At 44.3% G+C, this 15064-nt stretch overlaps 1 long non-coding RNA gene across 1 annotated transcript in view; it reads left to right on the forward strand.

Moving 5' to 3' along the window:
• Positions 1 to 579: 579 nt before the first annotated feature.
• Positions 580 to 15064, forward strand: part of LOC140849207 (uncharacterized) — a 67433-nt gene continuing 52948 nt past the window's right edge. Inside the window, exons 1-2 of the long non-coding RNA XR_012130920.1 lie at positions 580 to 713; positions 11152 to 11247. This is a non-coding gene — a long non-coding RNA (uncharacterized lncRNA). The remainder of the gene's footprint in view (positions 714 to 11151; positions 11248 to 15064) is intronic.

Consider the following 15064-nt stretch of genomic DNA (forward strand, 5'->3'; position numbering starts at 1 on the left):
ACTGGTGACTCGAGAGGAATTCTTGTCAGAGCATTAATGGGCTTTAAAAAAACTGATTTTTCTGAGGCAAGGAGCAGCTGAATAGGTCTGTCGGTCCAGCAAGAGGATCAGGGCCCCAGCCAGTGTCAGATGCCAGTGGAAAATAGAGGAGAGGAGAAGAACCAGGCAGTAAAGGCCCAATCCAAGCCAAGCAAGCCAGACTCCCCACAGGCAGCGCCAAGGAGCAGCTGCCAAGTCGAGAAGGCCAGCAGCTGCCCAGACAGCGTTTGCACCCAGAAGTCCAAGGGCTTTGATGTGAGGCCAGTGGAAAAATGGTGCAGCCACGCTGGAGAACGAAGCTCTGCCCTTGGATAAGAGGGTGTGGAAAACCACAGTGGCCAACTGGCCTTCCTGGGTGACCCTTCACCCCCAGGGCAAGGCCTGGATGGTTGCAGAGAGAAGTGACAACAGCCTCTATGAGAGGCTGCTTCATGCTCTGAACCCTGACCTGGGAGTGGGCTTGTGATCTCCCTCTGCCTCCACCAGAATCCTCCCACCCCGAGGGCTGAGTACTATGATTAAACCAGGTGAGGACAGGAATTCAGTGACAGGATGTGCTGGAGGACAGGACGTTCTCAATGTCTTTCATGAAGAAACTCCCAATATTTTTGCCCTTGGACGTCCACAGAATGAATGAACAAGACACTTGCCTGGAAAAAACCTTCAGTCTGATGGTGAGAGCCATTCCAATGCTTTGGGATACTGGGAGTTGGGAGCAGAAGGAAGACAGGGTAAAGAAAGCCTTTAAGTTAAAAATTACAACTAAGCTGAAACATACATGCTCCTGGGAGAGCTGATGATTGGTGAAATCAGGTTGAGGAGTAAAAGACTGAATAAGATTCTCTCCCAACATTTCAGACTGGGGAAGGGGTGGGGAGGGAATCTGTAAACCAGAGGCGGTGCCTGAGAAGGGCTCACAGGTGGGCTGTGGCAGAGCGGGTCGGGCGCAGAACACGGCCAGCCCGGAGAGCCTCGCTCCACCTTGGCCGAGGCGCGTCTCGGACAGTTCTGAGAGGGGACACATTTGCCGGGAACCCAGAGAGGCTGCCTACTGCCTTTCCGAGGTGCTGGGCTATTTGCAGATAAGTATTTCTCTCCCAGCACGGGCCCTAAAATCCTGAACCTGCAGATCTGTCTTCCAGAACACACACTAGGTGAAGTTCCTGTGAGTGGGCATGCTCCCAGATTGTGGCGACGATCTCAAGTGGTCACTGCCACTCCACTGTTCTCTCGCTTTCGCCCTCTGACCCGCTGTCTCTGAGAGTAGACACCCCCCGCCCCCCCCACACACTCCTTCAGATTAAAGGGCCTCAGTGTATTATCAGTAACATTCACGACTGAGGTGAACTGCAGCTTTAGGCAACTTGAAAAGGAAAGACAATTCAGTGACAAATTCCAACCACCTTTTCACAGAAACCTCAGCTCAAGGTGGAAATCTGACCTATAAACCCCGTGGGCGTCAGCCTTCGGGTTCGTGGTTCCCTCCGAGGCCATGAGCCTCCGTCTCCGACCGCCGGTCCCGTCTGGCCAGAGAGCTCCCTCTAGTGGCTGTTCAGCGCACGTTCTGTCACTTTCCACCCACCTGATTTAGGAACAGATAATTTCAGGACAGCCCTTGTACGAGCTCTTAGATCTCTTTTAGATCCTTTTGTTGACCATAATAATTGCTAATTTTGGGGGAACACCTAATGCCTACCATTTCCTAAATGTATTGATCCTCACGATTGTCTCCCCTTTTTGCAAATAAGGAACTGGAAGCACAGAGATACTACCTAAGGTGTTAAGATGACACCGACGAATCATGGAGCAGATGACTCTAAGCAGCCATGCTCCAGAGCCCAGGCCCAGGCCCCAGCGCTGCCTGCTCCTCCCTTCCTAAGCTGGGTATAGGCCCAGAATGCCAGTGTCACTGCATCAGTCATCTGGCCTTAAACAGGGATATGCATGTGAATCACCATATCAGACTGACTGACTTGGAGCCTTATTTACTGTCGAAAGATGGTTTGCTCTGCCAGGTAATCCCCCTAAGGTTCTAGGCTTAATTGTGATACTATAGCAAAAAGCATTTACAAATATTTTCTTCAGTTTCCTTATATATAAAATGTAAACAATGCAATATTCTTACTTTTTCTTCCCTGCAAAGAATTAATTTTGTAGACAAATTTAATGGATCTTTGGGCTTTTGAAAGACCTATTAAGTAGAGACCCAAAACTACTACTCTTTTCCTGTTATTTGGGGAGTTGGATTCCTGAGGTTATAGAGTTCACTGGTTTGGAAGCCAGAAAGAATCAGGCTTGCATCTGGCTCTGCCTTTTAGCAGCTGCCTGCTCTGGGCAGGCACTTAACACTTCTGGATCCCAGTTTCTTTATCTATAAAATGAAGGAATTTAACTAGATGAATTTTAAGCTTCCTGCTAGTTGGAATATTAGGTGTTGGTGGGTTCTAGGAGCAAAAATTTAAAAAAAAATACCATAATGATTAGAAGATATTGGTATCATTGCTCATGTAATTATGTGCCACATCCTCTGCTTTCTAGATACAGATAAAGTAAGTTCATTATATCCAAATCTCTGTGTGAAATGGGCTGACTGGCTTGTGATCCTCCATAAAGAATCTCAGGGCAACAATGAAATTACCTCTATCCAGTCTCTGAGCAGTTTATTTGAATGAAAAGAAACTGGGATACCTTTCCCTGTCCCTTGGCCTACACTGATGCACATATGGTCACAAGTGTTCTTCTGTTACTGTGTACAGTGGCAACCCACAGTGTATGAATAATAATATAGGTGACACATTTTACTTTGAAAGGAGTTTTCTTCTTTTTTTTAATCTAAGGCAGTCAGCCTCCTCTGAAAAGCAGCAAAGCCCAGGGTCAGAAATGGGTGGCTGTTCCTGATTAACATTTATAGAATGTGAGCCCACTAAGTCAGGAATAGAGTTTCTCCTGAAACCACTAATGAGCAGGGTCAGGCCAGGGTTAAAGGGAGAAAGAGGACATTTGGATCCAGGGCCTCCTGTAGACCATGTAGTAAACAACTCTATTTTCCTGATTTCCAAGTGACCTGCTTTTACAAGGATTATTTTTAAAAGTCAGGTTATAGCAGATCAATTTTAGTGACTCTAAGCAAAGAAAACATCTTTCCAGCACAGGAATGGGAGGCATTAAAGTCAGACTTAACTTGTAGTTGAAAGAGGAGAGAATGTCAGGAGATCCAGCCAGGCAGCAAGTGGTAAGAGGCCCAGGAGAGAGAGGTGTCATTCATGGTTTGCAGTTGCTAACAAGAGAATCCAACTCTGACTTGGTTAAGCAGAGAATTCTCTGAATCCTTGCAAGGGTTGAAAAACCAGGCTTTGTGCCTGTATAGCCACGAACCAGCTATGCCTGCAGGCCCCCCTCCCTAGGACAGATTTCACACAGCTCATTCTTTTGTTTTTCAAGGGTCAGCTTCACACTCTCACAGGGGTGCCAATCAGTGGGGCCCATGTCACATACATCCACCCCAGTTGCAAGGGAAGCTGGGAAACTGAGCACTGGGCTTCCCCTAAGAAAGCTGTCTGTGCCTCCTAAGGCATTGGGATTGTGAAGGATTCTCCAAACCAAATGTGTTAGTCAGGTTCATGGCACCCTCAACTGGGATGATTCAAGAGTTTAACGGAAAACTATTCTAATTATAAAGGTGTGGACAGCAATAGGGGAAACCCACAAATTCCCCTTTTGGGGAAAGGACAGGGTATCTGTGAAATGCAGTAAGACCTGTGGCTGTGGGAGCTGTGGCCTCATGCAGAGGAAGGCAGCTTGTGCCCTGGTATTAAGGGAGCTGGGGAAGGAAGTGCCTTGGTTCCTCTCTCTTCCCACTTTTCAGTCTGCTCCTGAAGCCTCCCACCGACTGCACGCAGTGAGAAGCCAGAGGTCCAGGGAGCTGGTGGTGCAGTCCTTACAGGTTGGCCTTGAGCACAGAGCCAGCTGAAGGGAGGTGGCACCTGGAGTGGAGACCAGCCCACACTTAGGAAGGGTAACCAAATGCGGTGACTGCCTCAGCATCATCCAAAAAAATAAAAGACAAAGTGTCCCTCAGAGTTCTGGAAAGAGGTGCAAAGGGAAACATACAGGCTGCTCCGGCTGCCCGGCGGCTCTGGGAGGGTACCACACCTGTTGTCTCCTCATCTGTTAATATGTCTTCCCTTCCCTGTTCTTCTCTTATATTTGACTCACAAGAATATTTTTAATAGTTTCTCCTTTCTTTCTCTTTATTTACCTCTTTTGCATTTGCCCTGTGCCCCATTTCCATTGTCTCCTCCATTTAAACCTCCTGAAAGTGAGAAGTGCCTGGGAATGGGAGAGAGGTGGCCCACGCCCTAGCCCCAGCCTGACCTCATCGTTACTGCATTACGAGAAGGAGCTAGCAACCCCGTTCCTCTCAGCTCTGCATTACTATTCCCTCTTTTTTAAAGTGAGGGGCTTAATTTCATTACTTCATTCATTCAAGAAATTTATGGCAGACCCACTGTGTGCCTGGCACTGTGCTTGGCATCAGTGACACCAAAGGGAAGAAAGGACACAACGGCCAAGAATCCTTGAGTTTACTGAGGATGATAGATATCAAGGGAATAAGAAACTCAGCCAGCCCTCATAGGAGTGATGCATACTCTAAAGAAGTCAGCGTGCTGGGGCAGCACACACAAGGGGTGGCATCTCCTGTGTGTATGTTGGTGGGCAGGCAAGGAAGACCTCGTGGAGGAAGCATGTGAGCCCCATGAGGGCAGGGTTCTTGGTGCACTCTGTTCCCTGCTCCATCTTCAGGGCCTAGGAGAGTTCCTAGCACATAGTAGGCACCTAATAAATACTGTAGGAAGAATGAGTGGATGCACTGAAGTTTAGGCTGAGCCCCAAGGGTGGGCATGAGCTATTTCGGTGAAGGGTGAGGATGGCGGAGAATGGAGGGCAGCATGGGGAAGGGCCCGGGAACAGGGCATGGCTGGGACAGTGAGCCAGCACCAGGCTGGGGAGGATGCGAGTCTTAGGCGCCACTGAGAATGTGACTTTATTCTAAGAGCATGGAAGAGAATAGAAGCATAAATGCTTCTATTCACAGAAGCATTTAAGGAAGTGAGAGACAGAATACAGTTTGAGCTGGATTGAGTACATTAAATCATAGTCTCTGTCCCGTAAAAACTGACAAGGATTTACAGAAATCTACATTTGCCCTAATGCTAAGACCAACAGCCTCAGTGCCCTAAGAGGGATCCCAGGTTAGAGGCTGCTGCGAGAATCCGAGGAGGAGAGACATACCCAGACAGAGAGGTCGGGCTCCCTGGCAGGAGGTGGGGTGGGGAGGCGACCAGAAGGGGTCCCCCCTCTTCATGTAGGCAGCACCTGGGAAGACCTTCGGGGAAGGGAAACTTTCAACAGGTTTAAAGGAGGGCCTTCCAGATAAGGAAACAGCATGAACAAGGGCCTGAGGCTGGAAAGTGATGAGACCTATTTAGAGAGGGAAGAATTGCCCATTGTGGAGGGTTGAGAAGAAAGGGATAAAGTGAGCCCAGGCCCTGACTGGCATTTTTTTTTCCTTGTTTTCCAACTTTATCAAGGAATAATTGGCAAACAACTGTATATATTTAAAGTGGTCAAATGTGATGATTTGATATACACATACATTGTGGAATGCTTTCCAAGATCAAGGTGATTAACATATCCATCACTTCACAGAGATAACTGTGTGTGTGTGCGGTGAGGATGCTTAAGACCTACTCTTGGCCACAAGTATGCAGCACTGTCGTGTGGCTACCTGCACTCACCACGCAGTACATTAGATCCTCAGATCTTATGTATCTTATAACTGAGTTTGTACTTTCAAGGACCAACGACTCCCCATTTACCTCTTCTCCCACCTGTCTATTCCCTGTTTCTGAGTTTGATCTTTTCTTCTTCATTTTTTTTACATTCCACATATAAGTGGTACCATATAGTATTTATTTGTATCTGTCTGGCTTACTTCATTTAACGTAAGTTTCATCAGTTTCATCCATGTTGTCTAAAATGGCAGGATTTCCTCCTTTTTAAGTCATTTCATTTCTTCTGCTACCTTTGGGTTTAGTTTGTTCTTTTTCTGGTTCCCTAAGGTGTAAGTTTAGGTTGTTTGAGATCTTCCTTTTTCTTATTTATAAATGCCTTATAGAATAGGCACTTATCTCTGTGAACTTCCCTCTTAGAACTGCTTTTGCTGCATCCCTGGTTTGGTATATGATTTTCCATTTTCATTCATCTCAAGATATTTTTTGATGGCCTTGTGATTTTTTTCTTTGACCCATTGATCATTCAGGAGTGTGTCAATTAACTTCCACATTCTTGTGAATTTTCTAGCTTTTCTCCTGTTAGTTTCATACCATTGCATTTGGAAAAAAACTTGATATGATTTCAATTATCTTAAATTTCTTAAGATGTACTTTGCGACCTAAAGTATTATCTGTCCTGGAAAATGTTTCATGTGCACTTGAGAAGAAGGTACATAGTGGTGTTGGATGGAATTCTCTGTGTATCTGTTAATTCCATTTTGGTGTAGAGTGTTGTTCAAGTCCATTATTTCCTTGTTGATTTTCTGTCCAGATGATGTATCCATTGTTGAGTGGGGTATTGAAGTCCCCTACTATGATTGCTTTGCTGTCTATCTGCCTTTGGATCTGTTGACTTAGAATGCCTGGTGGAGAACTTCAGAGTCAGCTCTGTCTTCCCTGAAGGTGTATGACTCAAAAAGGTATGCAATCATAGGATGCTTTGAAAGGGGAGTGTATCATCTTGGGTGGAGCTGGGTGTCTGGAGTCCTTCCAGATTTCCTAATGACAAGTAAATAGGGCCTGGACTAAGGGATTAGCAATAAGAATGGAATGAAGGGCTGAATTCAAGAGCTGTGGATATATGGCTGCCAGATATAGGTGCCATGGGTCTTTAGCAAATGATAACTTACCAGGGAAAAATCAGAAAGAATTTAAGGTGTCTAAGGCCTCAGCACTTTGTGGCTTGGAAAATCTTGATGCCACTAATAGGAAGATAAAAGAAAAGGAGACAGATAACAAAAAGAGAAATTAGTTGGGAAAAAGATGTGCTGATGGTTATTGTTCAGGTTACAAATGCCATGTGCTGCGGAAAGATGCAGAACCCCAATTCCTGCTTTTGCACCTACATATCAGGGCCAAAACATGGGGATTATAAGAGCCATATGAGTGGCACCCAGAAATGTGCTGTGGGTCTAGAGAGGTGGCATGCTCTACAGCTGGGAGAGTCAAGGAAGGTTGCCCTGAGAAGGACGGGTTCAGGCTCAGCCTTGAGCCGTGGGCAGGGTTTCAATGGGGACATATTTGAAAGGAGAGCCAATTGGTCAGGTCCAGTGAAGTTCAATATTACATTTTGTCAATCTAAAAGCTTATGAAGCAGAGAAAGGATGACTTTTATACACAAGGGTATGTACATAAGGAAATTTCATGAGTAAAAATAAAATTGTGTAATTGTCCATCTACAGTAAAATGGATAAAATACAGTGTTTCATACAATAGAATGTTGTATACTTATTAAATGGAGTAGAGCTACAAGTGTTAGTGTGGATATATCACAAGACATTAATAATGAGAGAATAAAAGTATATTTGTCAGGGTCCCATCAGAAAACATGGTGCTCTAATGGAGTTTGAAGATAATTCAATGAAGAGACAGTATCCATAGGTGTGGATGCATGAATGGAACCATAGGGTTGGAAAGACACCGAGGAACTAGGAACAGAGGGAAATCTTTACCACTGCTAGACTTGAAGTGATGAAGGGAGGGACTGGGGTTAATGGAGCCCGGTGAGAGCTGAAGCCGTAGGAGAGAGCCCACTAGAAGGGGGTTATCACCATAAATGAAGCCACACCAGGAGTGTAGCCAGACAGGGACATAGCAGAGGGAATAAATATCTTAGATGTATTAGTTTCCTATAGCTACTGTAATAAATTACCAGAAATTTAATGTCTTAAACTTAAAATTAGTTATGTTAACAATTCTGGAGGTCAGAAGTCCAGATTGGATTTTACTAGCCTAAAATCCAGGCATCCATTAGTAGGGCTGCATTCCTTCTAGAAGTTTTAGAGAATATTTTCTCTTGCCTTTCCCAGCTTTTAGGAGCTGCCTGCATTCCATGGCTTGGGGTCCTTTCTTCCACAGTTTATTGCATCTTCCAATGTCTCTAACTTTGATTCTGTGCCTTCCCCTTATAAGGACTTTTGTGATTAATTTGGACTCACCCAGATAATCCAAGATAATCTTCCCATCTCGAGGTTCTTACCTATCCCACCTGTGGAATCCCATTTGCCACATGAAGTAACATATTCATAGGTTTTGGGGAACAGGACATGGACATCTTGGGGGCCTTTATTCTGCCTGCCATGTCATATTTGCTCTTCTGCCCATCGTTGCTTTCCAGTGGACAAGTCCAAGTGGCAGCAGAGGGAAAGGAAGCCTGGAGAGGCAATCCATGGAGGTCATCTCTGTGGGCACAGTCATGGGGAAGGACAGAGAGTGGAGTGGGGGTGGGGCATTGAAGACTAACCACTGATAAAAGCTAGTTGTATAATCAAATGTATAATACGGTATCATTTGTACAAATTGGAAAATCTGTAGAACATTTGGAACAATGCTATCTTTTGTCAATGATTATATACTTGGGTGGTAATAATATTTTAAGGATAATCCTTTTAGGGTAGAATGAATTTACATTTAGAGAAAAATGATGGGAATATTACAGATAGTTCCCATATGCCTATGCCTCATTTCCCCTAGTATTAATATTTTACATAGTATGGCATGTTTGCTACAAATAAAGAATGAATCTCATTGCATTATTATTAACTAAAGTCTGTAGTTGATTGAGATTCCTTTGTTGTTCCCTGGTGCCCTTGTCCTGCTTCAGGACCCAGCTAGGACGTCCCACCGCGTGAGTTGTCATGTCTCCTCGGGTTCCTCTTGGCCGTGGTGCTATCTCAGACCTCCCTTGTTCTTGATCAATGGAAGTATTTTAAAAGTGAAGGAAATCACAAACACCAGATCCAGGACATTGTTACCTCTGGAGGCTGTGAGGGTCCCGGGATCAGGAGGAGAGCACAGCCGCTTCAGCTATGTCTGCAATGTCTTCTCTCTTTAGGTAGATGCAGGGCAGGTGTGCCAAAGGTTCAGCATGAGTAGCACTGGGTGGAGGGTAAGTGTGCTGTATCACTCTCTGTTAGTTTCTTTTTTATTTGTTTGAAATAAAGGATTTGTGGTGGTTGAGCAAAAGAAGAGGCAGGGGCTGCAGTCTATGGGGAATGGGCGGTGGCCAGATGGGCCTGGAGCACAGGGTCTGGCAAATGCTGCTTGAGGGAAATATGGCTAGAAATTCAGATTCTGGACCTGTTGTGGATGATGCTGATGGAGCAAGAATCAAATGTCTTCATCACCTGAGGGCCATTGACATCTTTTGAGCAGTGGTGAGGGAGTAACAGAGTTCATCCCTGGGATGCATGGAAGTTGCATTGGAGAACTGAGTCGATTCAGCTGGGAGGATGGTACAGAGGTACAGGTGTGTAAAGATAAGGCCCGACATTTGAAAGGTGGCCAACACACCTATTGTTTACTTTTCTAGTGCTCTGTGTGTTATTTAACTTAATCTTCCTTACCAACCATTGAGGTAAATATCATTATTACCAACGCTCTTGTGCAGATGAGGAAACTGAGCTACAGAAAGGTTAAGGGGCCATAGTGGTCATAAATCTGGAGACAGGGCCCTGGGTGCAAATGCAGCAGTTGTGTGCCGACTGTCCAGGTTCCCTGCCGGCCCTGGACTGATGGCAGTGGGAGTGAGGAGAAGCAGGCACGGGGCGTGAGGAAGAAGGGGTGTTGGGGATTTAATGGCTTCAAGCTTGGGCGACTACAAGATATTGTTACCACAGAGAAAGATTTTAAAAATCAACAGGAGCCGGATCAAGGAGTTGGCTGATAAGAAAAGTTGCACTTGAGGGCTAAGGAAAGGTCAATCACACGGCTGTAAAACGGCACCTGCTGCTTTGGAGCGTCAGAGTTAAAAATGTGCTAGTGAGCGAGAGTGTTTTCTTTGTGGGGGAAAGGAAGAGAGAAGCGAAAGGCAGGAAGCAATAAAATTACAAAGACAGAAATGGCTTTATAATCTTGGTCCATTAAAGATTCAGTAGGCTTTTTACTTAAGTGTGTTACTTCCACCCACCTCGGTTTGGGCAGGCCTGAGAGAGACATCTCGCCCTTTCCTTTACACTCCGTCCGCTCACGGGCGGGGCTCTCGGCTCCCAGGATGAGAGAGCACCCTTTCTGCCCCAATTTACTTCCTTGTTTTTTATATTTTTTTTCCTAATTTTCCCCAGCACTCTCACTAAAAATGAATAATATTCCCTTTCTTTTCAATAGTATTACTTTATGCAAACTACATTTTCTGAGGTGACATAACAAATAGGATTTGAAATAAACAATTAAAAACTACAGGATGTTGTGGGCAGAACATTAACTTTTGATTTTTTAAAATCTGTGGGGAAGGGGCTATGAGACTCCTTCCTTCATCCTGCATTCATTTTAAGTTGAGTGCTACTGAGATCCATTTAAAAACATACAAAGGATTGAACATCTTTTTAAAATGTTCAACTGAAAAGTGGTGAATCTGTCATAATATGTCATATTCTTCTAAAATATGAGCTTTTTGCTAAAGTATGTTGCATTGACTGCAAAACTACATTGGGGGCTATCAAATGTAAATTAGAATCAGGTAGGACTTTCAGTGATTCTGAAGAAATCTAAAAAGAGGGGAAGTTGTGGGGGAAGGATTTATATAAACTGTGGCCTTTGCTTTTGGTCTCATAGAAGAAATTTGTAAAATATCAATTATTAACAAAAATCATTTTTACACATGTAGAATTGCATGGAATAAGAGTGTGGAAGCCAGTAGTAGAAGGAATGAGACTTGGTTCCATCCCTAACTCGCTGTAATCCTGAACAAACCATCATCATTTGCTTCAACCCTCAGGGATTCCGTTATTGTTGTTCTGGGGTGACGTCTAGGCTCAATATACCTAAATTCACTCCCCAGGTGGTTCTCCTGGGCATCCAGCATTGAGCGCCACCGGGTCGAACACCTTGGAACAGCTTGCCTCACCACTCGCTGCTGTTTGGAAGGAGAAGGAAGGTAGGACAACCAGTTCATGATAGGAGAGACTGGGGCAGAGTGGAGGGCGAATGTCGTGGACATGACAACTGCCTCTCAACATCCATTTCACCCTAGAGGCTCAGACCAAGCCAGCGGGGGCCCGGCCTTCTCCTGCTGGTCACTGGTTCAGGGTGGAGCCCTTGGGCCCAGGCCTGGCTGATGAGGCGGAAGTGAAGTCTGCGGAGGGGGCCGCTGGGGCCGGTTCAGGACCAGGGCCGTCCTTCTGGGAAAGGTCTCTCTCCCTCGAGAGAAAGTACCAGAAGGAGATGTCCTCTTTTCTTCCTTTTGCTATTTGGTCTGGATGTGAGTTTCATTCTACTAAATCTCTCTGGCTACAGGTTTATAGGATAGAGTAAACATCAAAGTTCAGAAGATTCTGGGTCTTGATGACATTGTTAAGCCATTATATTAACCTGCCCTTGAGCCCATCCCACTTCTGAGATTTTTATGTTGGAATTTTACAAAATCAATATTTAAAGCTACTTTGAGTTAGACTTTGTTATTTTCAGTCAAACACACCCTAAATGATACAGAGGAAGATAGTTTATTCTTGGCATAAAGTCAAAGGAGAGTTCTCTAATGTCCTCTCTGGACCTATGCCAGTCCTCTTGTGGCTTTGGTGAAGGCAAAGTCTGGGTCCAGAATCTTAGGGTGGTGGACGTAGAGAGACATACAATTCAAACTCCTTATTTTTTTTACTGAGGTATAATTGACATACAACATAGTTTCATGTGTACGACATAATGATGTGATATTAGCATGTAGTGTGAAATGATTCACACAGTGTCTACATGCTCCCTGTTTTTAATGAGTAGGTAAGAACCAGAGAGGTAATATGACCTCCCTAAAGTCACACAGCAAGTTGGAGACATGGTTATATCTAGAGAACCCAAAAAGTATTATTTAGTAAAACTCCATTAGGCTACATTTCACTATTACTAATACTCTTAATATACCAGTTCTTTTATATCCTCCATGTGAACAGATGCCATGTCCCCAGTATACACAGCAATTCCAAGAATGTTTCTCATCACCAAACTTAGAAAGCCATTGGTGATCAAGCTTTCAAGTCATTGGGTTTTTCTAAACAATCCAGATTTGCCAATCAAGATAAATCAATAATTGCTCCAATTCATTTTGCTTCATATTAGAAGTCACCAGGTCTTGGTGGAACCTGTGTTTTGTCCTGGAGCAAAGGGAGTGTCAGCCTCTTTCACATGATTTTGCAGAAATATACACCTATCACCTGCCCTTCAGAATGCTTTCCCATTGCTGATATTATACCCTGCAGCTAGGGAATCATTCTGAGGCTCAACCTGGTATTAAAATGCAAATAGCTCTGGAAAGGACAATATTCAAATCCATGCTTCTTGTTCTGAGGTAATCAAATACTCCCAGGAAACCTCCCAGGGAAAAACATGGCACACGGTCCTGGAGCACAAACTTTAGCTGATGGTGAAAAAGAAAAAGATATAGGACAAATTCCAGTTTCATAGGGGGATCTGTTCATTTCATTCTGCCTACGGGTACTTTGGGTGGACACTGGTAAGTCACCTTTCCTCAGTTTGAATGAATTTTTCTCTAGAATATTACTGAATGTTAGCTGAACCTAAATATGGAGTTGGTTGTGGTCAGAGTTCTACTTATTACGACTGTCTAGCAAGTTACATAAAAACTTGGTGGTGTGAACCAGCGACTTGTTACACTCATGGATATTCTAGAACAGTAATTCAGACGGTACAGTGGGCCCAGATGTCTGGGATCACAGCTGGAAACTCTCTGGCAAGCTTGAAGGCTGGACTCATTCCAAGGACTGCTCACGTACACATCTGGGGTTCATGCTGGCTTTGGCTGGGAGCATCGGTTCCTCTCTACATGGGCTGACTTGGGCTTCCTTACTGTGTCCACACAAGGATCCCTAAAAGCCATCCGGGTGGAAGCTGTATCATTTTTTGGTGATCACTTGTGCCATATGCTACTGAATCAAGTAGTCAGAAGTCTGCCTAGGATTTGGGGAGGGGACATAAACCCCATTTATTGGATGAGTGGCAAAGTCCTGGAAAAGCAAGTGGGACTGGAAATACGACTGTGGCCATTTTTGGAAAATACGGACTGCTATAATTAACTTCCTGTGGCCAAGGGAACTTGATCTTTGAGTCTGTCTTCTATGGTTATAGAGAATCCCTCAATCTGTTTATATCTCATTCAGGTGAAAGATTATTTTAGGAAAAACTTATGAAAAATATGGATGGGTCATTCCAAACCTATTTCCAGTGCTTGAAAAATAATTCCAAATGCAGGCATTTCAGAAACATCTTTAAAAATAATGAGAAGTACATTAAATCGGCCTCTAAAGAATGTTGTTGTCAAAGTAATTAAACATCAGATATTCAGAGGTGAGCTGGATCCTGATGTTGTCTTAGGCCTGCTGGGTCTAAATTTCCTCACTCTGGAAGGTAAGGCCTGGCTCTGTCGACCTCAGAAATTGGCAAGACAGTGCTGTGTGGTGGAAAGACTAGGAATTAGAGGGCCCGGAGTCAGAACTTGGCTCACTTTCCAAATCTGATCTTGAACAACCATGTCATTTTTAAAGCCATTGTTCCTTGTCTAGAGTCTAGACTAAGGATCCTAACAGCCCCTGTGTCCTAAAGGATATAAGAGAATGCCTGTAAGTAATCAGTACAAGCCAGCTCCTAAGAGATAGTTATCTGTGGCCAGCTGTGATGGTTCAGTGGGAATATAGCTTTGCACACTGTAAACCCTGCGGAGAATTTGGTGTTATCATTATTATACCCACCTGTCTTGCTCTCACCGAGTTTGGTAGTTCTAGAATCTGGGGTTCATGAACTTCATCTAATAAAATAGTTTAAAAATATGGATTCTTGACATCCAGTTTGGGAGTCTACTCAGCAGATCTGAGGTTGGATCTGGAAGTGTGTAGCTGTAATAGCTCGTCCTGAGTGATTCTGATCACTGGATGAATTCACAGGTGGGCATTTGGGGTCCACTGAGAAGACCCCTGGGGACCTGAGCCCTTGGGGAGTAATTTCCATTGAATGGAGTTCTGCTCTGTAGTAAAAACTTGGAGGGACTCCCCCTGCAAAGTCTGCAGGCATCAGGGGGTGTCAGAATGTTTGTGCACCTGGTGGGGAGTGGTCCTGGGAGGAGACAGGGTGGGAAGACCAGCCAGTGGAAGGTCTGTCTCCACAGCAGTCTACTGACCTCATCCCTGCCTTGGGTTTAGTGGGTGTGAGCATTTGTCTATGGTATTGACTTAGGGAATGTCATTTTTAGCTAATAGAATAGGAAAATTACCCAGGACTTAATTTTTGTTTGAATGATCAAGTAAGTGAGCAAAACAGACTTTGCATAAGATCGATTTACATGCCAACCATCATGAAAACAAGCCTCTTCAGTAAATGATGCAGGTTCCTTTTGTCCTATGATGGATTTGATATTTTTGAAAGACATCTGCAGCAATAAGCTGGCGGTTGATTAATTTGATGCACAGTTGACTCTGCCTTTCTGGAGAGAATGTGCAAGTTAATGGTGAGTGGTGGCTGCTCTGGGGACACTGATAAGAAGTCCGAAGTCATTTACTTACTTTAGCAAGCATATTCCCTGGGCAGTTTTGGATAACATAGGAATGACTATTTATTTAAGGACTTGTTTTCAATCTGTACCATAGTTTCACCTGTCTCCATCCACCAGCATACTCTTACTTCTGTGATTTTAGATTTTAACATATGTTTTCCTGTAAAACATTTTGCCACCTTCATTGTTTAGCAGAAAGAGC

This window comes from Manis javanica, chromosome 1 (assembly GCF_040802235.1).
Source record: "Manis javanica isolate MJ-LG chromosome 1, MJ_LKY, whole genome shotgun sequence".
NCBI lineage: Eukaryota > Metazoa > Chordata > Mammalia > Pholidota > Manidae > Manis > Manis javanica.